The 26,764-nt window shown below is 43.8% G+C and overlaps 1 protein-coding gene across 10 annotated transcripts in view; it reads left to right on the forward strand.

Moving 5' to 3' along the window:
- Positions 1 to 26,764, forward strand: part of ZNF536 (zinc finger protein 536) — a 594,001-nt gene that overhangs the window by 132,449 nt on the left and 434,788 nt on the right. Inside the window, exon 3 of one of the 10 annotated variants that reach the window (XM_060185649.1) lies at positions 14,143 to 14,238. The exons of the other annotated variants lie outside the window; for them this stretch is intronic. The gene's annotated coding sequence lies outside the window, so the exon portion shown is untranslated. The remainder of the gene's footprint in view (positions 1 to 14,142; positions 14,239 to 26,764) is intronic. 10 annotated transcript variants of the gene reach the window in all.

Here is a 26,764-nt window from a genome sequence, read left to right on the forward strand (position 1 = left end):
GGGAAGAGCCAGGTTGGTAGTACAAGTGGGTAGGATGGGCTGGCCTCCTTGTGCCCTCACTGCCATCACAACAGGCCAGTCTCACCCATGTCTCTCTCCTTCTCTCTTACATAAGGATGGTGGCACCTACTTGGTGGGCTGCTGTGGAGCAAGCCACATAAGGCCTGTGAGGTGCCTGGCACAGTGTCTGGTACACTGGGCAAGTCCTCTGTGTGTCATTCACAACATGGTACTGTTGGTCATCAGATCAGTGAGGGGCATATAGGTACTCCAGGTGCCCAACTCAGAGGGTGTTTGGCTCTACAGAGGCTTCATAGGTCACAGAGACTAAGGTACCTGGGGAAGCAGGCAGAGGAAAACTTGCTGAAAGGGACTGAGACTGGTAGAAGCCATTTTGGGTCTATGATAGTCTGAGGGCAACTTTGACTCTTGTTTAAGGTCTGTGTTCTTGTGACATCTATACTTCTGCTACCTCCAGAGAGGAGCCACACACATAAGCTCTTGGAAGAGTTTTTTCTTTTTCTTTCCTCCTCCTCCTTTAAAAATTTTTTATTAGTATGTTAATACTGACTTACAGAGTTCTAAGATAAGAGGGGTACAACTCCACACCTGTCTTACTACCAGAATTCTATATCCCCTTCCCTCCATTGGAAACTACATTAGTTCTACCAATATCACAGATATGGGTTGACTATTATTTCTATAACTACCTATCTATCTATATTTATGTATCTTTGTCCATTTTCCCCCCCTATGGTCCTGACTTATCTTCCTTTCTAAGGCATACCTACTACTTCTGAGTGTCCTTTCCCCCCTCCCCCTCCTTTTTTTTCTCCTCTCCTCTCTCTAGGTCCTGATGGAATAGGAGTTCAGAGCCCTCTGGTCATCTTTCTCTACTCTGGAAGTATGGACCAAAATTCTTTATGGGATGCAGAAGGTTGAAGGTCTGGCTTCTATAATTGCTTCTCCACTGGGCATGGGCAGGTCAATTTATACCCTTGCCTGTTTCTATCTCTCCCTTGTGCTTCTTTTTTTTTAATTTAATTTTTCACTTGTGATTAACAGTAGATTATAAGATTGTAAGATTACAAGGCATAGTTCCACAGCACGCCTACCACCAAAGTTCGGTGTCCCTGTCCTCCCACTTCTCTAAGATAACCACCATAGTTCTCATAAGTCTTACAGTTTGTGTGTTCCTTCTCTTTCCTTTTCTTTCTTCCTTCCTTCCTCCCTCCCTTCCTCCTTCCTTCCTTTATTTCTTTCTTTCTTTCTAGTTCATGTATATCAGTTCTCTAGAGAAAAAGCATCTGGTAGTTGTTTTTCATCTCTTCACTTATTATACTAGGCATACTCACCTCCAGTTCCATCCATTTGGTTCCAAAGGACACAAAATCATCTTTTTTGATTGCAGAGTAGTACTCTTTGGAGCATGTATCCCATAATTTATTTAACCAGTCATCTGTTGATAGGCATTTATGTTGCTTTCACTCTTTGGCTATTGTTAATAATGTAGCTATGAACACATGAGCTTCCTTTTCCCCTATCCCTTCCCCTTCCCCTCCCCCCTCCCCTCCTTTCCCCTCCCCTCCTTTCCCCTCCCCTTCCCTCCCCTTCCCCTCCCCTCCCCTCTTCCCTTCTCTTCCCCTCCCCTCCCCTCCCTCCCCTCCCCTTCCCTCCCCTCCCCTCCCCCTCCCCTTCCCTCCCCTCCCCTCCCTTCCCCTCCCCCATCCCCTCCCCTCCCTTTTCCCCTATCCCTTCCCCTCCTTTCCCCTCCCCTCCTTTCCCCTCCCCTCCCCCTCCCCTTCCCTCCCCTCCCCTCCCTTCCCCTCCCCCATCCCCTCCCCTCCCTTTTCCCCTATCCCTTCCCCTCCCCCTCCCCCCTCCCCTCCTTTCCCCTCCCCTCCTTTCCCCTCCACTTCCCTCCCCTCCCCCTCCCCCTCCCCTCCCCCTCCCCTCCCCTCCCCCTCCCCTCCCCTCCCCCTCCCCTCTTCCTCCCCTTCCCTCCCCTCCCCTCCCCTCCCCTTCCCTCCCCTCTCCCTCTCCTTCTCCTTTTTCTTCTTCTCCTCCTCCTTATTTTCTTCCAACCTCTCCTCCTTTTCTTTCTCCTTCTTTCTCATACACAGGCTTCTCAGTTTTAGGCTGACATTTTCAGACAGACAGGCAGAGACAGATACAGAGAGACACCACATCAATGAAGCTTCTCCCAGTGCTGGGGGGGGGGGGAGGGAAGAGCTAGATCCTGGGTTGCATGTCTGATAGGTGAGCTATTTTGATGGTTCCATGGGGGAGCCCTCATACAGCTCTCTCCATGCACCCAGGGTGCCCATGGTCTTCACTTTCAGGGAGTCTTCTCTGATGGCTTCCTTGATCTCAGTAATGACTCACTCAGAAAATAGTGACACATTCTCTGGGCTTTCTGTACTGCTTCAGCCAATCATCAAAGTTTTGTCTGGATTGTTTTGTAATGCAAATAGGGTTTTTTTTTTGTACCGCATGTGTGTTTCAGATAAACTTCTTATCTGGTGATTGTACCCTCTAAGAGGGAGACACTTGCTGGACCCCATATAAGCTGAAAGGGACAAGTGTGCCTTTCTCTGGACACCCTGCTGTGTGGACATAGATGTGGAGGAGCTTCCTTTTGGATTTTCCTGCCTCTCTTGAAGCCAACATTACCAGGTGTTTGGCATACTCTGGATAGAGTTTGGTGGCCTTTGAAAAATTGAGGCTCATCAAGGGGTGCTTAGAAATATTGGCTGTTTCAATTTTATTGCTTTTAATTCCCCTCTTTCCTCTCTAGCACTGCTTGCCTCCCCCAGACCTCCCCCCAAGAGTAGAATTTGGGGGCATTCTCAAGGTGAGACATGAGAACAAGGCTGAGAGAGGGATTCACTTATGCAGCGGGGTCCTTTTGGAGCTTATTGAAATAGATCTGATTTGCAGGCTTGCTTTTAAGAGTTGTAAGATTAAAAAGACCAGTAGCTTTGTGCAAAAGGTAGCTGAGCAGTCTTAAGGGCAGGATCAAGGCCCATTTCAGGTCTCTCAGTAGACACACACCTGTCCCAAGTCACACCTGAGGCCATGGGCCACATACCCGGAAGCAGAAAGAACAAAGCCTTATTGACAAGGGTCTGGGAGGAGGATGGGGGCAATCAGCTTACAGGGAATATTTTTGCTTCATAGGAATGCAGTCCTTCTTGCTGAAATCAACATAATCCTAGGTCAACTTTGCCCTTTTGTAAACATATGCTCAGTTGAAATTTTAGAGGCAAGGTGCTAGGGAATGGAAGTAGGGAGGAGCCTATTTCAAGCTTCTTTACATAATATATACTTATACAGAGAAAATGGAAGGGAGGAATATTAATAGGGTTCACTTTGGTATAGAAGCATGGACTGATAAAAAAAAAAAAGGTCTGGTGAGATAGCATAATGGTCATGCAAAAAGACATTCATGTCAGAGAAACCAAAGGTCCCAGGTTCAATCTCTAGCATGACCATAAGCCAGAGTTAAGTAGTACTCTGTTAAAAAAAAAAAGTTTATGTATATATTTTTTATAAAAGTGGTGATTAGGGGTCAGGTGGTGGCACATCTGGTTGAGTGCACATGTTACAGTGCGTAAGGACCCAGGTTCAAGCCCCCAGTCCCCACCTGCAGGGGAAAGCTTCACAAGTGGTGAGGCAGGACTGCATGTGTCTCTGTCTCTTTTTCTATCACCCCCTTCCCTCTCAATTTCTGGCTGTTTATATCAAATAAATAAATAAATAAATATATATATATATATATATATATATATATATATATAATAAAAAACAAACCCTGTTCTTTAAAAAATAAGTGGTGGTTAAATTACTTTTGTGATCGCATCCAAACTGTGGCCCTCAGAAGTACTCACTGAAGTTCTCTTTTGGACAGACCTTGGATAACACAGCAAAAGTACAGACTGAAGGTAGTCAGCTTCTTCTCCTGGTACCATCTGCATTGCTTTAAGTTCTGAGGGTCATGTCAATATTTCATGAAAGCACATGTGGTCTTTTTTTTTTTTCCCCAAGATGGAGATTTATTATTGTGGCAGGATATTTTGCTCTAGGGCATAACTTAACATACTGGGTCTACACTTAGGGGAGATATTTTCCCAACCAAATTTCTGAAGAAAAATCAAAATTGATTTGAGCATTATTGAACTGTGCCACTTGATTTTCGAAAAATATTGACTTAAGAGGAGCACGCCACAACATTGCACAACTGTATGGTTTTGCTGATATTTCACAATCTTGTGACTTAATGTGAGATGCTGCACTTGAGGGTACTTGCTGTCCTGCCGGGTAAACAGTAGGCATGCAGCAAACACTATTTTGGTTCTGTTGCTACAACAATCCCCATCACCGATAGCACCAAAAACCACTTTCTTCCTAGTTGGCTAAATACTGAGTAATATATGGTACATTCTTTTTCATAAGCCCAAGGTGTCTGCATGTTAAATATGAATTGTACCAAGTTTGATTATTGTATCACTTTGTGAACAATAGTTTCCCAGTAAAATAAATTTGGCAATGTGAGCAGTTTGGACAGAAGTTGTGGAATTGGGATACCAATTGTATGTGTGTTGAGTTGTCAGTTTCTCACATAGTAGGTCTTGTGGGTAGGGGCGAATTGAAGACATTTTAGCTTTGTATCTCTCTTCCCTCTATGGAAGTGGAACCTTGTAACTTTCTAGATTGGAGATGACTAAGGAGATTCAGCAGACTCTTGACCACTGAACTAGGAATGAAAATCCACTGTTCAAAGTTTTGCTTTGCTTCCAAAGGGTCTTAAGAAAGTCAGTGGACACTCTAGATCTCAGGTTTCTGTATCATGTTGACAGCTAGCTTCTCTGAGGTCATTCCAGTGGACTGGTTTCTCCAATCCTCATCCCCTCTCAAGAAATTGTCACCTCATCTTGGATGGAGCTTGAAGGAGTCATGTTAAGTAAATTAAGCTATAAAAAGAAGGGTAACTTCATTCATAGACAACAGTTGGGAAATATGAAGAGAAAGGGAAACACAAATCAGAACTTGGGTTGAGTTTGGTTATTACACCAAAGTAAAGGCCTCTGGGCTTGTGGAAGTTCAGGTCCCTGGTGCAAGACAGTGATGGAGGACCTAGGCTGGGGTTTAGAGTGTTTTGCAGAAAACTGAGAAATTGGGGCCGGGCGGTAGTGCAGCGAGTTAAGCACACATGGCACAAAGCGAAAGGACCGGCATAAAGATCCCAGTTCGCACCCCCGCCTGGTTCCCCACCTGCAGGGGGGTTGCTTCACAAGTGATGAAGCAGGTCTGCAGGTGTCTATCTTTCTCTCCCCCTCTCTGTCTTCCTCTCCTCTCTCAATTTCTCTCTGTCTTATACAACAATAACAAGAGCCATAACAACACTAATAATAACAATGAAAAGCAACAAGGGCAACAAAAGGGAAAAAATCGCAAAAAAAAAAAGGAAAAGAGAAAACAGAAATTTTACACATGTACCAACAACTGTATTTGTTGTAAACTGTTAATCACCTCCCTCAATAAAAAATTAATTAATTGATTTTTAAAAAGATAGAATCATTGGAGGTTGCATTCTTTCATGATCAGAAAGGGGGTAGACAGGTGGCTGGGAGCTTCTGAGTGTTGAAGTGGAGTTTAATACACTTCCCCAGAGCTTCTTATTGGACAGAGCTCAGTCTGAGGTCCAGTGGTGCCTTTGGTTGTGTCACAGCTTCCCCAAATCTTGTGCAATTACACTTTAGGAATGAAGAGCGAGAAGTTTCAGCCTCTACTGCATTTCCATTGATGTACTGGCAAAATCAGGCACAAAGTTCCTGGCAGCAGTAAATAAGAATGCTCTTTATGAAGGATTGCTACTTCTTTTTTTTTCTTTCTATTTAAAAAAATTTATTTATTCCCCTTTGTTGTTTTATTGTTGTAGTTATTTTTGTTGTTATTGATGCTGTCATTGTTGTTGGATAAGACAGAGATAAATGGAGAGAGGAGGGATAGACAGAGAGGGGGAGAGAAAGATAGGCACCTGCAGACCTGCTTCACTGCCTGTGAAGCAACACCCCTGCACATGGGGAGCCAGGGTCTCAAACTGGAATCCTTACGCCGGTCCTTGTACCACCTGTGCTTAATCTCCTGCGCTACCACCAGACTCCCTTTCTATTTTCTTATTGACTTAATAATGATCAACACGAGGGTAGGATAAAAGGGGTACAATTCCACAAAATTCCCATCACCAGAGTTCTGTATCCCATCCCTCCTATGGAAGCTTTCCTGTTCTTTATTCCTCTGGGAGTATGGACCCAGCATCATTATGGGGTGCAGAAGGTGGAAGGTTCTGACTTCTGTAATTGCTTCTCCACTGGACATGGGCATTGACAGGTCTGTTTCTATCTTTCCCTAGTGGGGCAGGGCTCTGGAGAGATGGCGTTCCAGGACATACTGGTGAGGTCATTTCTCCAGGGAAGACAGGTTGACATGATGGTGGAATCTGCAACTTGGTGCCTGTAAAAGCATTAAGATATAAGGTTGTTACTTCTTTTGTAAAATATTTATTTATTTATTTCCTTTTGTTGCCCTTGTTTTATTGTTTTAGTACTTATTGTTGTTGTTACTGATGTCGTTGTTGGATAGGACAGAGAGAAATGGAGAGAGGAGGGGAAGACAGAAGGGGAGAGAGAAAGTTAGACACCTGAAGACATGCTTCACTGCCTGTGGAGTGACTCCCCTACAGGTGGGGAGCTGGAGGCTTGAACCGGATCCTCCTGCCGGTCCTTGCACTTTGTGCCACGTGCACTTAACCCGCTGTGCCACCACTGGACTCCCAGATTGTTACTTCTTATAATTTCCGAATACCATTGTCTTGATTGTGAAAATACTGATTGTTGAGTAAATGGAGCTAGTGGCAATTTGTGTCTGCTTTCTGATATCCCCTTTTCTAGAGCTGTGTTTTCACTTGGAGCCTCTGTAGGCCTGTGGATGGGTGTCTTTGACCAAGAATATCAAGGTCATGTTCCTTTGACCTTCTTCCCCTCAACAACTTTTCTTCTAATTGACCATAGTCATTTAACCCAACACACACACACACACACACACACACACACACACACACACACACACACAGATTGTGGCCAGTACCTGAACTGCCTGTCAAATCTGATCTCCTCCCATCCTACCTTTATCCATCACTGCCATTTCTCCTAGCTCCCTTTGTGTAATTCCTCCACTGTCCAGTGTTGCTGTCTTGGTGTTCTTTAGCCACTTACTCCTCCATTATGTGTTCCTGATAAGAATTTCATTCTCAGCTGAATTCACATACCCACCTTCTCCATAATGATTCCTTCCCCATCCACAATTGACTGCAGAACATTTGGTGAAATTGATGGTCTCACTGGAAATCCATGGGCAGGGCTGCTGAATGGACTCCTGGTGTGCCATGTCTTTATCGCTTTAGGATCTTCTCTCCAAGGTGGCCAGGCTGCTCTCTCCTTCTTATTCTTCCAAGATGCTACTGACCTCATCTCTACTGAGAAAGCAGAGCAAACTCTCTTGGTCTTTCTCAGTATCCCTCCTCCTACCTCCAAACCCTTGACCCTGATTCTCTTCTCTGGCTGCTATTCTCAAGGTCATCACTCTGTGGGTCCCAGAGCCTAGCCCTTCCTCTCCTTTTCAGAGACATGGCTCTGGGCCAGAGACAGCTTACCAGGTAGGATGTGTGGCACAGGTTCTACTCTCTGGCACCACAGGGAGGCACCACATTACCAAGGAATCTCTGATGCTGTGGTGTCTCTCACTCTCTACTTCTCTGTCTCTCTGACTCAATATTTGGATGGGAAAAAGTAAGAAGTCAGTCTGAAAATGGTGAAGTCTCACATGTGTGAGTTCCCGGTTGAAGGAGGTCTCTCTCTCTCTCTCTCTCTCTCTCTCTGTGTGTGTGTGTGCCTCTATCAAATAAAAAAAAAAAGAAAGAAAGAAAAAGAAAAAATATGTCCCAGTAATAATACTAGCAACAGAAGACTGACACCAAGTCTGAGAAGATGAAAATGAACTTTACATGAAGGACGGCTAGGAGGACTATAGCTGGCCCTCCCTTTGCAGCAGCATCTGCTCCAATTGCTTGCTCTCTCTTGCCATGTTTGTTTACTGTGTAACACTGTATCACAGCCCTCAATTATCCTAATATTGTCTCACCCCACCCCTTAAGTTGAATCCCAGGAAGGAAAGGGCCAACTGCATGTCACTCCATGCTGTACCCTAGCATCTAGAGGGATACCTGATATGCAGGAAGTCTTCAGTGATGCTTTGTTGAGAGAGTTGAAAGATGGTGAAAGATGACGCTTTCATCATCCACAGTGTCTCCTCTCCCAGAGAGAGCCCCACATTTATCTTTAGAAGACTGTGAATGCTTGACAAAGAGAAGCCTGGGAATACCAGCAGAGTCACATTTGGCTCTGTGCTCTTTCTCTCCTGCTCAAAGGAAACAGGGTAGTAGCACTGCCATTGAGGAGTTCTGGGTGGGAACCTTGTATCGACATCAGGCATCCAGGTGGAGTTGTATCCCTGTGTCCATCATGGCTCTGGTTCTCTGGGTAAGAGTTTCCTAGTCTTCTCCTCCCGCTTCTGGTGCTGTCTCTGGAGCTGCCTGGATTTTGCCTGCATCCTGCAGCAGGTTGGGCTATTCCTATTGTCTACCTTCTTAGAAGTCCCATCAACAACGTCTACCTCACACGTCCTGCCCTTGTCCACAGCCTGAGCCCTGCCTGTGGAAGGTGACTTATGATGCTGTCCCAGGCAACCCCCTCTACCCTTGTCAGACCCCATAGAGACCAACCACAGACAACGGACACCCCAAATTAGTGGACTGTGTCTGTGTTGATACATCTATTCTCACCCTAATGATATGTTTATTTAACTGATGACTGCTGTCCTCATTAGGGACTCATTGTTGAGCCTGGAATAGTGATTATTTTTGCTGATATCCCTGTTCTGCAAAGATGATTTTTTAAAAAATCACTCTTTTGGTGCGCTATGAATCCTTAATGAGGACAGTTAAATTTAAAAAGAAACCCCCAAACCACCCTTCAGGTTGAAAATAGAAGTGTCTGCACAAGCAGGCGGCTAATATGCTGATTATTGATGGACATGACTGGTGACAGACCCACAACTTACAGTACACTATGGAGAGTGCTGTGCATTTGAGTGTGGAAATAGGGAAGGGAGGAAGGTAGACCAGGGGAAGTGAGTTCATGAGGCTCTGGGACATTCTCTCTCCTTTATAAAGTCATTGTTCTGATGGTTTGAGCATTTGATTATGGCATCTAAACCAGAATCAAAGTTATATGATCCTTGGAAAGGAATAGAGAAAGATATTTTTAGGAGATTATTAGCTGATGGGCTAGTTGATGGCTTAGCCAGAAGAGAGCACATGTTACCATGCTCAGAGTTCCAGATTCAAACCCCTGGTCCCCACCTGCAAGGAGGAAAGGTCATGAACAGTGGAGGAGTGCTGCAGGTAATCTCTACTCTCTGTTTCTCTCCTTTATTTTAAAAAAATAAATAAAAAGAAAGAAAGGACAAGTAAAAAAAAAAGGCCATTGAGTGTGGTAAAGCAGAGCAGACATCAAGCCCCAGTGATAACTTGGTGGCAAAAAAACAAACAAACAACAACAACAAAAACATTATATATATAGCAGAAAGTTCTTGAAAGAGCTTACCAGCACTCAAAACCTATCTTTCTCCATTGTAATTCTAATAAAATCCCCATGTGTTAGGGCAATATTCCTTTTTATTTGCTCTTTAGATGAGGAGAGAGGATCTTAGGAAAATACTGGTTCAGTTTAGGGCATGTGGTTCCCCATCTTACATGGGTAGGTCACCTTCCCCCTCTGATCCATACATGACTGTGGCAGTGCTTGACCATGATGAGTCTGTATTGTGGGTTGAGAATTCTGATGGCCTCAATCTACTGCCCAGCCTTTAGTGATCTGCACACAATATACAGACAAGACTGTCGTGAGATGAGGAAGCCATGAAAGAGCATGTGTCATTAGCACATGGAGGTTCTAGCACAGGTGTGTCGGACTCTCCTTAAAAGTTGGTAGTTTGGGAGTCAGGCGGTAGCACAGCGGGTTAAGCGCACATGGCACAAAGCTCAAGGACTGGCCTAAGGATCCTGGTTCGAGGCTCTGGCTCCCCACCTGCAGGGGAGTTGTTTCACAGGCGGTGAAGCAGATCTTCAGGTGTCTCTCTTTCTCTCCCCCTCTCTGTCTTCCCCTCCTCTCTCCATTTCTCTCTGTCCTATCTAAAAAAAAAAAAGCTGGTAGTTCATTCCAGTGTAAGCTGTGTGACCTTGCACTTGTCAGTTGGCTTCTTGGGGTCTCAGCTTCATCATTCCTGCTATGTGACTGTCTAGAATGACACCAAGCATCATGTATGGAAGGGGACTCAACTACATTATAACAGAAAGGGCTGTAATAACAGAAAGGGCTGTCACACCACTGTCTCCAGCTTGTTGCCAGGCCTGTTGGCCTCATACACATGGCATCTCCTCTTCCCTGGAGTTCTGTGAGCTTCTGGAAGCATGGATGCCCATCTCTGCATAGCATGACCCAGCCTTGCACCAGATATAAGCTCAGTGAGCTGAGTAAGTGCTATGGGTGTCTGGTCACCTGAACTACTCCAGATGCTGGCTCTCTTCCCAGCTTGTAGGCCTTTCCCCTTCTTCTAGCGTTTGCCAGTCCTTTCCCCTGACCTCTAGGATCCCATTCTTATGGTGTCCAAACCCCCCCCCCCACAGCCACATGTGATGAGAAGCAGTGAGTGCCACTTCCTGCATTTATGTGTGTGTGGACAGTATCTTCCTTTGCTGCTTCCTCCAATTGAAGTCTTTAGAATGTTTGTGTTTGGTGGGGCAAGCAGTGGTGTACCTGGTTAAGTACACATAGTACTAGTGGAAAGACCAGCACAAGGATCCGGTTCAAGCCCGTGGCTCCCCATCTGCAGGGGCATAATGCTTCTCAAGTGGTGAAGCAGGTCTGCAGGTCGCTCTCTCTCTCTCCTCCTCTCCCTCCTCTCTTAATTTCTCTCTATTCTATCCAATAAAATGGATAAAAAATAAAAATATTACCAGCTGTGGAGTTGTAGTGCTGGGACCAAACCCCAGGGATAACCCTGGAGGCAGAAGAAGATGGAGGAGGGGGAGGAGGAGTAGAAGAAAGAATGTTTGTGTTTGTTCATCTCTCATTCCTGGCCTGGTTTAGGGTATGGGTCAGCACTTGCTGAATACAGACTGTGTTTCCTGCTCTTCTCTAGGGCTGACCTGGGGGACCAAGAGTCCAAGTTGGAAAGATCAGTTAGATGCTTATTGGTATATTTCTGATTCTCATCTGTTTCCACTAGGATGTAATCTCTAGGAAGGCAAGACAATATTCGAATATTGAATTTTGTTTCCCAGTCATCTGGCACGTGATAGGCAAATAGGAAACACAGTGCTGAATGAATGAATGAGTGAATGAATGAATGAGGCACACTCCATGTGATGATGCTTGGAAGGGCCAGGGATGAGAGTGCAGAGCAATGGCATTACAGAGGCTGTTGCTATGGGAATTCTGAATCCAGGGCTGCTGCTGCTTCTCCGTCTTCTTCTTCTTCTTCTTCTTCTTCTTCTTCTTCTTCTTCTTCTTCTTCTTCTTCTTCTTCTTCCTCTTCCTCTTCCTCTTCCTCTTCTTCTTCTCCTCCTCCTCCTCCTCCTCTTCCTCCTCCTCCTCCACCTCCTCCTCCTTCTTCTTCCTCTTTTTGCACCAGGGTTCAAACTGGGGCTAGGTGACTACACAAAGAATCCACTGTTCCCAGCAGCCATATTTCCTTTTTCCTTTTCTTTCTTTTATTTCATAAGATAGTGAGAAACTGAGAGGGGAGGAGAGAGAAAGAGGGTGGCCTGTAGCAATGCTCCACAGCTCATGAAGCTTCTGCAGGTGGGGACAGCTCAACCGGGTATGCCATCATTTGCTTTCTGCCCCGCCAGGGAGTTTCTTTAGGAAAAACTGCTCAGGCTGGACTTGGAGTCCTTACCAGTGCTCAGAGGCAAGATGGGGCAGCCTTATGTGGAAGGCTGGTGAGATGGGCAAAAGGGTGGCAAGTGGGTGGCCTCCTGGGGCTGGGTGCATTGGAGCTGGTATTGGGGAAATCAACAGTGGCTGAGTTCATGGGCCGAGGCCAGTGAGTTCAGCTGTGACCCCTGGTGTTATTTTAAGGTGGTGGCTTTTTCATATTTAATTATGAATGAAATTGCATTTGAGGACGGCAGCTGATGATGGTGTGTGGTTATGCTGTGTGGGCTGCTTTCAAAATAGCTCTCCCCAAACTTCGTTAGTGATTAGTTCGAGGAAAAGTGCAGCCTGACCTGCCAGCATTTTTCATAGTGTCTGTGTCCGAGCCATGTGAGCTTAGGGAAAGTTAGTTGTTGGCTTGAGGAGGAGGAGTCCATGACTTATTTATTTATTTATTTATTTATTTATTTATTTATTTTTGCCATCTGGGTTGTCACTAGAACTTGGTGCCTAAACTGTGAGTTTACCACTCTTAGTGGCCATTCCACCCCCTCCTCTATTTCTTTTTTACTTGACAGGACAGAGAAAATTTGAGAGGAGAGGGGGGAAATAGAGGGAGTGTGACACCTGCCACACTGCTTCATCTCTTATGAAGCTTTCCCAGGGAGTGGGAAGGGCTTGAACCCAGGTCCTTGCACATGGTATGTGTGTGCTCAACTGGGTGTGCCACCAGCCAGCCCCTGTGGGCCCCTGACTTTGTGGACCATCTCTCCTGGCTCTTTATTCTCAAAGGTCCTTCCCTAGGATGTCAGAAATTTATTCTTTTCTAAATATTTTACTATTTATTTTGGATAGAGACAGAAACTAAGAGGGAATGGGATGATAGAGAGATGGAGAGACGTGCAACACTGTTTCACCACTAGTGAAAGATTCTCCTGCAGTAACCCTTGGCTTGAACCCAGGTCCTTATGCACTGTGATGTGTGCATTCAACCAAGTGTGACACCACCGAGACCTATTCTCAGAATTTCTTGCTGTCATTCCTTTGTGCTTTCCTTTCCCTCTGAGTCCTGTTTCCTGCTGTTTGAACTTGGACCCTGGTGAGTGGAGATGGACAGGAACCCCTGCCCACAGGCCTGCACAGCCTGAAAGCCAGGCCTGGCTCTGGACACTCTGGACACTCTGGGCCAGGCTACTTGGCCCTCTTAGTCAGGCTGCTGAGCCGCATGGCTGGCGCCCCCAATCTCCTAACTGATCCTAAATATGGTCAGTGTTTGTAGTAGCTCCCATAGCCGCCTGCATGAACTGGAGATTTCGGCTTGGCCCCCCTCCCTTCACTGGACTTAGTCTAAACCCTCATTGTAACCAAGATTAGCCTTAGTGAGAAGTACACAAGGGTTGGCAACAACTGCAAATCCCAAACAGCAACTCCAATGCTTTGATGAGCATGGCCCGCTGGGGCTGGTCCCATCTCTTCTGCTGAAATCCCAGGTTGGAGAGATCGCCGCAGCCTCAGGCTTGCCCCAAGCTGGGGACTTGGATTTGCTCTGGGCTTGGCTGCTGCTGCTGCTGCTGTTGCTACTATCTGACCTTCATAAAAACTGTGTAACATCTCTGAGTCTCAGTTTTTTGGGAGCGCTATACTGGGGATAAAGTGACTAATAGAAATGAGATACAATCATGCATGAGATGGCAAGGATTTTCCACCATGCTGTATTCCCAGCAAGTGCAGAGCCAGTGTTTCTTTTTCTCTGGTGATGATGACAATGATGACTATGGTGATGTGACAACGGTATGATATCGTTGGTTAGGAGAAGAGAGCCACAGATAGCTTAGGCTTGCTTTGGAATTTTCACACTTTCTGGCTATTTAACTTTAGGAAACTTTATTAAAATAAAAACATTTTATTTATTTTAATGAAAGAGGTAGAGACAGAGACAGAGAGAGATTGATCAAAGCACTGTTCAGCTCTGGCTTAGGGTAATGCCAGGGACTGAACTTGGGATTTCAGAGCAACAGGCATGGAAGTCTTTTGCAGAACTATTATGTTATCTCCCAGCTCTCCTAAATTGCCTTTGTCTTAGATTCTTCCCATATGTGTAAGGACACAATGGGTACCCTCTCATGAGGTTGTTGTAAGGACTGAACTTGGGCTACATCAAGGGTAGTCCAGCACTCCGGTAAGCACTGTTACTATACTAGTGAGTATTATGTTGTTGTTTTTTTCCTACCGGTGTTATTACTAAGGCTTAGTGCCTGCACAACTCTTCTTTTTGTCTTTGTAGAAGATGAAAGCTAGGAAAAGAGGGGGAGAAAGGCTGAGTGATGATGCACATGGTTGAGTGCACATGTAACCAGGTACAAGGATCTGGGTTCAAGCCCCCGGTCCCTACCTGTAGGGGGAAGCTTCTTGAGTGGCAAAGCAGCTGCAGGTGTTTGTTTCCCTCCTTCTCTGTCTCCCTCTTCCTCTTGATTTATATCTGTACCTACCTAATAAATAAGTATTTAAAAAAATAAATAGAGGGAAGAAGGGGGGAGAGGGTAAAGAGAGAAAGAGAGAGTAAAGAAGAGATACCTGCAGCGCTGCTCCACTGCTTGTGAAGGTTCTTCCCTGCAAGTGGGGACCAGGAACTTGAACCCAGGTCTTCAAACATAATAACATGCTGAACCACCACCTGAGCCCAGGATATTGACTTTTCTTGATTATTATTGTGATAATTTATTTTCATTGTTATTTATTTTTTATTTCTTTTCTTTCTTTTTTTGATTTTTTAGCTTTTCACCTTGGCTCCTATGGTTGACCTCTCTGAGCCTCAGTTTCCCAACAATGAAACAGGGCAGGGTACCCATGTCAGAGTGGTCTGCTGCTGGCTGGCATGGTGGAGACACTTTCCTGGCCTTTCCTGCCTCCCCCAGGCTGTGAAGTTCTGCAGCTAAATAACCCTAGCTGATGTGTGTTTTTAGACGCTGGTGCTCGCAAGAGAGATTCCATGTGCCGCCCCCTCCTCTGGGTGACAGCTGTTTCCAGGCAGATGCCTCCCCCGTGTTCTAGAGTGATGAGAAAAGGGGAGAGTGTCCCAGATTTAAATTTGGAATGTGTATGGAAGCGTGTTAGTCTGCCTAAGAACTCGCGGGGTCCACGGGCTTTTTGGGGTCACTGGTTGTCTGGATGGGGGTGTTGCTACTAACCTGGATGAGGTCCTGGGAGCCCCAGTTGTAGTCAAAACCCCAGGGCAGTTTATGGGACTAAGGAATAGCCACTGACCACTTCTTGGAGTCATTCTTTTGGTGGTAGGTCTGCTTGGCAATGTGTAGGTGCAGGTTGCTGGTGGGAAGGATGTTCACATGAGGTGTGTACAAAAGTGGAGGCCCCAGCAGTGCCCTCTGGCCTCAGGACATATTATTATACTTGCTCACCCCTGGGCAGAGACACACTGGCCTTGCCAAGGACAGGGAAAGTATGTCTTGTATATGACAGCCTCCTGCTCCCTGTGAAACTATCATCATGACAGACACCTGCACTTCCAAGTGAAGGTTGCAAGACCTCTTCACCATTGGTGACAAGAGGGCCAGCCACAGTCTGGGTAAGAAAAGGCAGATGGAGTAGGGGACACTATGGACTTGGACATGTGTATTTCTAAAGGCAGAGTGGGATCCTGTAGCATCTCACTCCTTGGGTATCTGTATACAAGTCACACATAGGAGATCCCATTTTATCAATTGGATGGCCTGGATGACCCTCATGAGAAAACCCCATATCCCATGTGTATCACTCCTTCCCTACTCCCCTATACCACAAGACAGGCAGTCTCCTAGCTAAGCCTTATCCCAGATCTAGGATGTCTTCTCTCTAATGGGAGGATGGGGGTGGGGGGGCAGTTAAATCCAGCCTCTGGGGCTGAAGTGTCTCCCTCACTACGAGATTCTCTTGGGGGAGTCAGAGAGACCTCAGCTTTCAATGGCTATATCTCTGGGGAGACAGGGACCAAGTCACATGCCCAGGAAGCTTAAAGCTGTGATTATGTTGTCTGTTATTCTTCAGAAGTGGCTTCAGCGAATAAGATGACAGGTGTCTATTACAAATTGTGCTGCTAGGAACATAGGTATACACAAATCTTTTTGGATGGGTGTGTTGGGTTCCTTAGGATATATCTCCAGGAGAGGAATTGCAGGATCATAGGGTTGGTCCATGTCTAGCCTTGTAAGAGTTCTCCAGACTGCTCTCCACAGAGGCTGGACTAATTTATATTCCCACCAGCAGTGCAGGAGGGTTCCTTTGACCCCACAACCTCTCCAGCATTTGTTGCTGCTACCTTTTCTGATATATGACATTCTCACAGGAGTGAAGCAGTATCTCATTGTTGTCTTTATTTGCATTTCTCTGACAATCAAAGACTTGAAGCATTTTTTCATGTGTTTATCAGCCTTTCAGATCACTTCTGTACTGAAAATTCTGTCCATGTCCTCTCCCCACTTTTGGATAGGGTCCTTTGTTTTGTTGTTGTTGAGTTTGGCAAGCTCTTTATATAGTTTGGTTATTAAACGCTTGTCTGATGTTTGGCATGTAAAGATCTCCCATTCTGTGAGGGGTCTCTTTGTTTGGGTATTGGTTTCCTTTGCTGTGCAGAAGATTTTTAATTTGACCCAAGTGTCCAACAACAGATGAGTGGCTGAGCAAGTTGTGGTATATACACAATGGAATACTACTCAGCTATCAAAGGCGGTGACTTCACCATTTTCAGCCCATCTTGGATGGAGCTTGAAGAAATCATGTTAAGTGAAATAAGTCAGAAACACGAGGATGAATATGGGATGATCTCACTCTCAGGCAGAAGTTGAAAAACAAGATCAGAAGAGAAAACAGAAGTAGAACCTGAGCTGGTTTTGGTGTATTGCACCAAAGTAAAAGACTCTGGGGTGGGTGGGGAGGAGAATACAGGTCCAAAAAGGGTGACAGAGGATCTAGTGGGGGTTGTATTGTTATATGAAAACTGGGAAATGTTATGCATGTACAAACTATTGTATTTACTGTCGAATGTAAAACATTAATTCCCCAATAAAGATGTTAAAAAAAAGAAACAGAAGGATGAATATGGGATTATCTCTCTCACAGGCAGAAGTTGAAAAACAAGATCAGATGAGAAAATACAAGCAGAACCAGAACTGGAGTTGGTGTATTGCACCAAAGTCAAAGTCTCTGGTGGGTGGGTGGGTGGGGGAGAATACAGGTCCTGGAAAAGGATGACAGAGGACATAGTGGAGGTTGTATTGTTATGTGGAAAACTGAGAAGTGTTATTCATGTACAAACTATTGTATTCACTGTCAAATGTAAAACATTATTCCCCCAATAAAGGAAAAAAATTAATCAAAAGATGGCAGGTGTCTGAAAGGCCCCCTGGACACATCTGGGCAGCAGTTAGTTCCTGATGTGATGCTATGGGTTCAGTACAGTCCTCTGACTTGCACACATGCTCACTCCAGGGCATTCACATCCTTCCTCTTATTCCTTCTACTCTACTCAGATCTCAGAGACTAATTCTTCTTACATGTTTGAGGAGCTAGATTCACCTGTTTGGAGGACACTTTTGCCTCTTTTCAAACCTGAGCTCTAAGTAGAGGAAAAAACAGCAATCTCTAAATGATCATTGTCTCATACCTGCATATGTATACAAAAATATGCCTAACATTTTTTTTTCTTCAGATGCAATTGGCTGTCTATTTTTGACTTGCACAGACAGGGGCCCTCAAAAGAAAATCCTGCGAGGAAGGGAGGGTATACTGTGGTTGTTGATGTAGGTTCATGAAAGAAGCCAGGAGAACTGCAGATATGACATCCTCTGTAAATTGAGACTGGGTCAGAGAGGACTTCTTTTAAAACGGGCAGCAAGAAGAGCTCAGGTCCACCACTGCCTTTGCTGTATACTAAATTTGGTTCCAGCCATGTCAGGAAGACTTGAGCACAAACCCCCACCATTAAAGACGGGCTCTTTGTTTTTTCAATCTGTGACCCCAGCAATCTCTTTAGCAAGCCATGGTTCAGTGAACTGGCACACAGCAGCCGTTCAGCAGTGGAAAAAAATCATAAAACAGATGGAAGCTTTACATTTTTTTGTTTAGTTTTTAAGAGCAGTTTTTATAACATCGCTTAAAACCATTCTGATGCATCACACTGTTTACACTCAAAGCTTTGTAGCTAAGATGTTTACAGTACGGAGAATGTTTCAAGATATTTTATAGTTATGATATTTAGATAATTGGCAAGCAAAAAAATAGTTTGTTGAGATTGCAGTGATGTTGGTAATCGCAAAGTAACTTATGAGTCTCAATAAATATGTCCAGTTTGGTGGAAAGTACAAACTCAGTTAAAACAAAACAACACAAGAGCGAATGTCTTTTTAGTGAAATCATTTCCTTTTCTTAATCAAAAGATGACAGGCAGGGCCTTAGAACTCCCATCTGCACGGCACCATGCCACGGCTGAGCACGCTGCTTCTTGTTATGTGATTGATAACTGCATCACACTGGGCATGGCTTGTCCACATGAGTTCAAGCAAACACCCAAGTTAATAAAGTGTTAAAGTTTCAGCAGACCACCTTAGGATAAGTCCAGGGTGGCCCCTACTATCTTCTTGCAGTGGAACTGGCAGAATTTTTTTTTTTAAGGTCAAAGAATTTATGCAGAGCTAGGATTTGGAACTCTTTTTTTTTTTAACTGCCCCAAAATGGCATTAATCAAAAACAATAACTCCTTTTAACTTTTTTCTGAGTGCTCTAGAGGAAAGTATGAAATAATCTGTGTGTGGGCCCAAATGTGAAGAATGCAAACATTTCACAATAAACATGTTTAAATGAAAGTCCCTGGCAAGATAGCCTGGAAGATAGGACATGCTGGGTTAATTAATGCATACTCATAAAAATAAACCCCACTTTTAAGATTTGACCAATAAAATCATTAGCATATTTGGATCAGATGACTTTATGTATACATTGAACTTCTCCATGGCAAATTGTCCTTGGAGAGAGCCTGGAAACATTTCAGTTCAAAGTCCAAACTCCCCTCCTATCTGCTAGTTGGGTTTCCAATATAGAGATACAATGATTTATTCTAGTTTTATCTGCTATACCTACAATTGATCTGCTGGTGATAGGATTAAATTTATCACTTCAGATGTATAAATCATAGTTAGATAACCAGAAAACTCTTTCATTATGTAAAAAGTAATCCCTATTGTTTGCTTAGAACACGTAACGTTTGATTTTTCACTATAATCAAATTACTAGAGAGCAATATTTTTATTCTAAAATGTTTATTTTTTTGCTATCTTGAAACAAATCACTTTGGCCTATTTACCAATGCTATCTTAAAAAATATTTTCCTGAAATCATACATTCAAACAAATGTTGACTTTGGGCTGTGGATTATATAGTGTTCTGAGGTTCTGCTAAATTAGAAATCACATAATTTCCTAAGCCTAATTACAGTATAGAAGATTCTGGTTTTATGTTGCACTTTTTGTACAGGAAAAGACAAAGCACTACAAAGAACTCCTTGGTATGAAACTAACAGTAAAACAGAACTCATTTTAAAAGAACTGAAATTGGAATTCATAAACTCAGTAAAGTTACATTGTAACTACCCAGACAGTGAAATTCTGAACCTAAGATAATGACACATTTCAAACCCTTATGAAAATAAAAACAACCCACCAAAAATTATTGAGGAAAAAACTCCAGCATGAGTTTAATTTTATCCAACTTTATTGGCAGCTTATTTTGAACCAATGTGCAATAAAGTTGCCAAGCAGAACAATTGAAAGAAATGAGAAAAAACATCTTTTTGTTCTTTTTTTTACATTGTTTGTTTTAATAAAGGCTGCAGAGCAGTAAACACCTGCATAAAGAGTCTAGTTTTGTCACCATCACAGTGGGCCAGAGAACTTTAGGACTTACTAGTCCTGCTTTGATTGGCCAGTTCACTCAAGGAAGGGCAGGTGCTAACCCACTGGCTTTCCCTGAGCCCACTTCTGCCCCCACCCCATGTGGACCAACATGGACTCCTCAGTAAGCCCTTCTATGGTTGCACCATCCCAGCTTGCCTAGGAGCAAGACAAGTACTTGATCTCGAGAAACTGCCTCTGGCATGTCTGTTTCTGGAAAAGGGACTTGCAAGCTTGCTGGAAGGTTCCAGCAAACTGTAAACATTGCTAACTTCAGACCCTTATTTTGTATTAGAGACTCAACATTGCCTATTTTAGAGAGCATGTGTTTATGCCCATAAAATGAATCTTTGTGTGAATGTCTGTCCAAAGCCATACCTAGTAGTTTCCGGGTTGGGGAGCATGTTGATCTTTCTATTGTTGTTCTCTGTTGTTGGCCCCTTCCCTCTCCCAAGGAAGGGTGGCTGTGACTCAGGGGATCCTGTATCAAGACCTTACCTGGATACGCCAGGCTGCCTGTTTAGAGGAAAGGCTGTTGGGGGTGTGTGTGCAGAGTGAGGTGCACAGAGGACTGCTAACTGGGAGTCCTGGAGAACACCAGGAGTGTGGGGCCATGGGTTTAGGAATTCAACAGGTATATGTGATTTGTCACAGAGAAGGCTTATAATTTCCATTTGATTTTTTTTCCTTTTTGCCAGCCCATTACCCTAATTTTTCAATAGAGGAAATAGACTTAGAGATGTTCAATTTCCTGTACATGTTTGTATTAGTACTTTAATAATGGTTTACAGGATTATAAATTTATAGGGGATTAGCTTTACACTTCACCCACCACCAAAGTTTTATGTCCCTCTCTTCCCCCACAGTGGTAACAATGGCAACTCTCTTCCTCTTCCTCCTCCTCCTTCTCCCTCTTCTTCTTCTTCCTTTCCTCCTCCTCCTTCTTTTTTCCCCTCCAAGTTCATGTGTTTTAATTCTCCATATTGCACACTTAAGTTAGACTATCTGATAACTGTCTTTCACCTTTTGTCTCAAAGGATACAGTAGCATCTTTTATTTTGTTTCCTGTTTGTTTAGAGAGGCAGAGAGGAAGCATGAAAGAGACTGTAGCAGTGAAGCTTCCTTCAGTGGGGTGGGGTCAGGGCTTCAACCTGAGTTATATACATGGCAAAGTAGTGCCTAGGGTAAGTGATTTCACCAGCCCTCAATATCATCTTCTGTAATTACAGAGTAGTATTCCATTGATGATATATAACTTCTTTATCCAGTGATCCATCAAAGTGTACTTAAAGAGGATATGGACCAAAAGAAACCTTACTATTCTGTTGGTAGGAATACAAACTGGTACAGCCCTAGTGGAGAACAGTGTGGACAGATTTAAAAAATAAACATAGAAATACCTTATGATCCAGCAGTACTACTCCTAGACCATGAAAACACTTAATTCCAAAGGACACATATTTCCATAGTTGTATTAATCACAATGAGAAGGAGTGGAAGCAACCTAGATGCCCATTTGATTTTTCAGAATATTTATTTTATATTCCTATCTGAGAAATGCAAATTTTTAATTTTTACTTTATTTTCATTGCTGAGGCCCTTGCACATGTGGTATCTCACTACTATGGGCCTAGTCTTTCAGAGAGACTTAGATAGAGGGGGAGACATCATGGCATCATTTCCCCCAGTGCTGTCTAGCTTTCATGTGGTACACCAGGGGCTTGAACCTGACCTTCAAACCTTGGCCATGTACATGGCATGAAAGGCACCTTTCCAGGTGAAGTATCTTGTGCAACAACCATGAAAAAATAAACTTCTAAGGCAGGACTTCATTATTTTCTATTAGTAATTTACACAGTTATAAGATAATAGGCATATAATTTCACACCATTCCCACTGTTAGTGTTTTGCATCTCAGTCCCTTTCCATCAGAAACTTAAATAGTTTTCCTAAGGCCACAGCTGTGCATTGACTCTATCTGTCTGTCTGTCTGTCTATCTATCTATCTATCTATCTATCATCTCTGCCTGTCTATCTATGTATGTATCTATGTATCCATCTATATATCTGTCTATCTATATATCTATCCAGCTATCTCTTTATTTTTTTTGATCATATATATTCACTTCTATAGCCTTGATTTCACTTCTTTTCTAAGTCACACCTACATCTATCACTACTTTCAACAGTCAAGAAGCACTACTTGATTTAAGAACTAGAAAATGATAACTTATTTCTAGAGAAACTCAGTGCTGCTTCATGACAGCTGCTACTTCTGAGAAAATCTCTCCTTAGGGCACTGGGTTGGCCATGGAGGAGAGGTAAGAGGAATGTCCTTAGGCTGGACACATGATGTTGGGTGCCACTATTTCAGGGCTTTTGAAAAATATTTATGTTACCAGAATTATCACTGAAGCTTTGTGTCTGCATTATGAATCTACTGCTCCTGGATGCCATTTTCTTCCTCCCACTTCCCCATCTTTTATCTGATAGGACAGAGAGAAGAGAAGGAGGCTTGAGAGGGAGAGAGACACTTGCAACACTGCTTCATAGCTCATGAAGATGGGGGCTTGGGGCTTCAACTTGGATTCTTGAGCATATGCTCAACCAGGTGTGTTACTGCTAGATCCTGCTTCAGGTCTTCTGAAGGTGTTGTGTCCTGATATTTGTGATAACTGTAGCAGAAAGAGCTGAAGAAGAGAGCCAAGCGTGAGATAAGATTCAGAGAAGGAAGGGGGTCAGGCAGTGTGACACAGTGGGTTAAGCGCACATGATGTGAAGCGCAAGGACTGGCACAAGGACCCTAGTTTGAGTCCCTGGCTCCCCACCTGCAGGGGGTGGGTTTACAGGCGGTGAAGCAGATCTGCAGGTGTCTATCTTTTTCTCCCCCTCTCTTTTTCTTCCCTCTCTTTTTCTTCCCATCTCTCTCGATTTCTCTCTGTCCTATCCAACAACAACAATATCAATAGCAACAACAACATTAATGACAACAACAAGGTCAACAAAAAGGGTTAAAAATGGCCTTCAGGAGCAGTGGACTCATAGTGCAGGCACCGAGCCCCAATGATAACCTTGGTGGCAAAAATAAGATTCAAAGAAGGCACTCTGAGATTTGGAGCCCCACCCAGAGTTCTGTCTTTTGCGTGACTTGAAGTCAGCATTGCTTTATATCCCATGCCAACTAACTGGTCTACCACCCCCACCCCCGTCCCCTCACCCCGAATCACCCTCATTTATGGGGCCATGACTCTGCTAGTGTCTGTCTCACACATTGTGCTGAGAACTGACAGGTCTATTTCTTTTCCACCTTGGTACCAACAAGGGCCTATGTCTTGGGGATGGGCATCTCCTGTGTCTTCCTCTTACTTTCAGCAGTGCCTGACACATCCTACATCTTGAATAAGACCCTTTCCAGGATGGGAACAGAGCTGGAGGATCATTAATTTAATAAACCGCAGGGTTTCAAGTAACCCCTGGTCAGAAGGGCCTTTGGAGACATCTTCTCTTGTTCCCTCATCTGTGGTGGAGAAAAAGAAATCTTGAAGAGAAGGGACTCCTCCGAGTCAGACAGTCGGCTGGTGCAGGCCAGTCTTCACATACCTTAGCCATATGATATGGCCTTTTGACTTGCCTAGTTCAGGGTTTGTGAGCCAGGGTGCTGGGGAAGAACATAATAATAGATGGCCACATCTATAAAATTCTCTGCCTCTATATTCTTATTGTCATATATATGCTTATACATATTTTATCTGCCTCCAGGCTTACCACTGGAACTCAGTGCCTGCAAGAGGAATCCACTGCTCCTCATGACTAGTTTTTTTTTTTTTCTTTCCTTTGACAGAACAGACAGAAATTAAGGGTAGGGGGAAGAGGAGCTAGAAAAGGAAGGAGAAAGAAAGACAGGCCTACAGCACTGCTTCACTGTTTCTCCCCTGCAGGTGGGGACCAAGGGCTTGAACCTAGATCTTTCCTTATGGTAGTATGTGTGCTCAACTGGGTGTGCCACCACTTGGCCCCTGCTGCCTTATCTTTTAGTATTATATCAATCAAGCATGCACCTGGAACAATATTTCATGCAATTTACCAATATGAACTATCACATTTGTTTGATTCTTGCAACAATCTCCAGAGATAGGTGTCACCCACCACTTTTATGGATAAGGAAACTGGGGCTCAGGCAGGTGATCAAGTCCACAAACAGGACTACACTTCAGGGGCATTCAGGTCTAGACCCAAATGTTGCCCAAAGTTGGTGCACTCAGCTCTCTCTCTCCACACTGTCTTCCTGAACCAGTGTGGCTGAGTATTTTTCTCTTTGATAAAGTCAAACATTTAAAACACTTCCTTATTTATAGCAGCACTATCATGACACTTCCATTGGAAACAAATTGGTCTAAGGAGATCTGTGAGTCAATTTCAGGAACTGTCGTTGACTGTAGAGGCAAGCAGATCTGGTGAGAAGGTGAAGATGCTAAGTACTTAGGTAATGATGTCTCTAGCCTAGTTGAGTGTGTGCGGAGAGGGGAAGAAAATATGCTCTATAGGAATTTCAGATGAGTTTTTGCCTTCATTCTAGGAGATGCTCTCTGATGGTCATATGACCAGTTGTTTTAAGGGAAGTTACCTTGGGTGTCTATCTAGTTTCCCCAAAATTTTCTTAGGCAGAAGCTCCTTACCCTGCCAGCAGGAATTACAGACTCATGCCTGGGGTTGAGTCTGTCTGCCTCAAAAGGGACCTCTAGTTTGCTATTAATGGCAGGACTAGACGTAGAAGAAAGAAGGAAGTGATGAACTCAGTGGAAGACTCAGTGTCAGAAGACTAGGGTATGTTTCTTATTATATCCCCTGAACACCTGGGAAACACCAGATTGCCCAACTGTTGATGAAGGTACTAGGCTAGGAATATGGTCCTGATGATTGCAAGGTACCTTGAACTTATTTCTCCATGCCACAGTGACTGCTCCCGTAGAATAACAAGTTTCACTAGCCATAAGAAAATGCCCAATCCTGTGGTTCTCATGCTAAATTTCATGGAAACCCAGGGATTCTGAGAAGAACGTCTTGGACTCAGGAGAAGGGGTGAGGACCCAGGGGTCTTCTTGGCAGTTTTGACTAGACAAACGACCTTTGACAAATTTTCCTATGTGGGAAATTTCCTTTGGGAAAGGATTCTGCTAGAAATTTTTGAGAAAAATAGACGTTATCTAGACCAAGTTCTTGATTCTACAAACGGGAAGCTAAGTTTTACAGAAAAGCAAAGGATTACAAAGACTGACTCTTTTATACAATTATTGAATATATAGACAATATCTCTACAAAGACTGGTAGAGCTTGGTAGAAAAAATGAAATTTGTGACAAAAGAAACATGATACTTCCTAGGGTCTAGTTCCCTGCCTCAGGGAGTAACATATTTGGTAGAGATGGATGTCCACTTAGAAGAAGCTCTCAGAGAACAGGATAGCTCAGCAGTTTTAGACAATGTTGGCTGACAAGTGGGTACTTTCTAGGTGTCAGGTCCCAAGCTAAGCACTCAGACATATTCTCTCAATTCTAAAGGTGAAACAGTAGGGCTAGGAGACAACTCACCCCGTTATGTTAACATATAAGGTTCAAGCCATGACCACCCATGGAAACACCATGGATAGCACTAAGAAAGCTCCATGGGTGGTGGATCAGTGCTGTGGTATCTCTTTCTCTAAAATAAAGGTAGCTCAGGGGTGTCATTGCACATGCTCAAGGATTTGGGTTCCTTCCCTGGAACCGTATATCTTTTTTTATAATGATGAAGACTTGGGGGCCAAGTGGTGGCACATCTGGTTGTGAATACATGTTACCACGCACAAAGACCCAAGCTCGAGGCCCTGGTCCCCACCACCAAAGGGGGAAGCTTAGTGAGGGGCAAAGCAGTGCTACAGATATCATTCTGTCTCTGTCCCTTCCTATTTCCCCTTCCTCTCTCACTTTTCAATTTTCCTATCAAATAAAAATAATAAATAAATATTTACAACTGAAGAATTTGAAGCTTAGAATGATGATGTGATTTCTCAGTATGAGCAGTGAAGTGTTCTGCTGCGGTCTGGGTCAAGGTCTGTGCTCTTGACTAATTGCTGTGGCCCTTGCCTCCCAGGAAGAATTCATCCGTGTTGAGATCATGCAGAAATACACTGAAGCAGGTGTCTCCAGTGTGAAATCCTCTTCTTTGGAAGGTTTAGGAAGGTGGTGGGATTATTTATCTTCCTCCTTCTGAATCTATGAGGGTTTGTGAGGAATCCTACCAGGTCCTCAAGGAGTCTGTGTTCTTTGAGACAGAGAAAAGAAGTCAAGGGTGGGTAGCCAAACATTCTGACAATAAATAAAACCTTACTACTTTTTATTACAACTTACACTTAGATATTGGTTTGCTTGTATATATGGTCTTTCATTAAAAAGATACTGATGGTACTCTTTACTCATTCATAAGGCATATTCATTTACATATGTATTTTTTGATTTATTACTTCTCAAAGTCTCTCAACCAACACTCTGTTTCTCCAACATCCATTCATGCATGCTTTTATGAATTCATTCACTTATTCACGTACTGCTTCATGTATGTAGTTGTTAGTTCATTGATTCATTCATCCAGTGAAACACTTTGAAATTAATTAAAGTCTCTGGAGAAATGTGAAATAGTTTAATCAACTCTGGGCACTTTTCTCATCATTGGGCAGAGGTACATAAAGTTGGATAAATAGTTTCATAGCCCCTGAGAGAGAATTCTTGGCCTA

This window comes from Erinaceus europaeus, chromosome 2, assembly GCF_950295315.1.
Source record: "Erinaceus europaeus chromosome 2, mEriEur2.1, whole genome shotgun sequence".
Classification (NCBI taxonomy): domain Eukaryota; kingdom Metazoa; phylum Chordata; class Mammalia; order Eulipotyphla; family Erinaceidae; genus Erinaceus; species Erinaceus europaeus.